The sequence below is a fragment of the Myotis davidii genome, unplaced genomic scaffold, assembly GCF_000327345.1.
Source record: "Myotis davidii unplaced genomic scaffold, ASM32734v1 scaffold998, whole genome shotgun sequence".
NCBI lineage: Eukaryota > Metazoa > Chordata > Mammalia > Chiroptera > Vespertilionidae > Myotis > Myotis davidii.
In genome coordinates this window covers 169667-170737 of record NW_006288856.1, presented here as the reverse complement: position 1 = coordinate 170737, position 1071 = coordinate 169667, and positions in this window count along the sequence as shown.

The following is a 1071-nucleotide window of genomic DNA, read 5'->3' as shown; positions in this document are numbered from 1 at the left end:
TCCGTGCATCGGGCCTCTAGTATATATATATATACATAATTTCAGAGAAGAAGGGAAAGGGAGACAATGATAGAAACATCAATGATGAGAGAGAAACATTGATTGGCTGCCTCTTGCATGCACCCTACTGGAAATCAAGCCAGCAACCTGGGTATGTGTCCTGACTAGGAATCAAGCTGTGACATCCTGGTTCATAGGTTGATGCTCAACAGCTGAGCCAAACTGGCTGAGCACTTTCCTACATTTTGTAGAGGTATAGAACTAACTAAAAGGATTTGAGTTGACTAACTTTTCATCCAAAACATGTTTGTGAAGAAATCAGGAAAACAATGATCATTCTTTCTGATTGGTGTTTTTGAGTCCTTGAGATACATTCCAAGAAGTGGGATCACTGGGTCAAATTGGAGTTGTATTTTAAATTTTTTGAGGAAACTCCATACTATTCTCCAGAGTGGCTACACCAGTCTGCATTCCCAGCAAAAGGGTTCCTTCCTCTCCACATCCTCTCTAGCACATGTCGTTTGTTGATTTGTTAATGATAGCCACTCTGACAGGTATGAGATGGTACCTCATTGTCGTTTTGATTTGCATCTCTCAAATGATTATTGACTTTGAGAATGTTTTCATATATCTCTTGGCCTTCTGTATGTACTCTTTTGAAAGTGTCTATTTAGATCCTTTGCCCATTTTTTGATTGGATTGTTTATCTTACTTTTGTTAAGTTGTATAAGATTATGCAATGCATACAAATTTCTCTCCTAATAATACATGCGAAAAATAGGAAGGAGTAATCCTATCTAAAAAAAGACAAATATGGTAATTGGCGTATGACCTCTACCCTTCCCATTGGCTAATCAGCGAGATATGCAAATTAACTGCCAGCCAAGATGGCGGCCGGCAGCCAGGCAGCTTGAACCTAACATGAGGCTTGCTTACTTCAGTGACGAAAGACTCCAACGTTCCCCGCCTGCCACTGCAGGCCTCTGAGCTGCAACTCTAAGCAACTATGTAACAATTATAGAAGTTAAACAAAACCCAGAAACCTGCTTTCAGCCATCAGAGCTGGAGTGA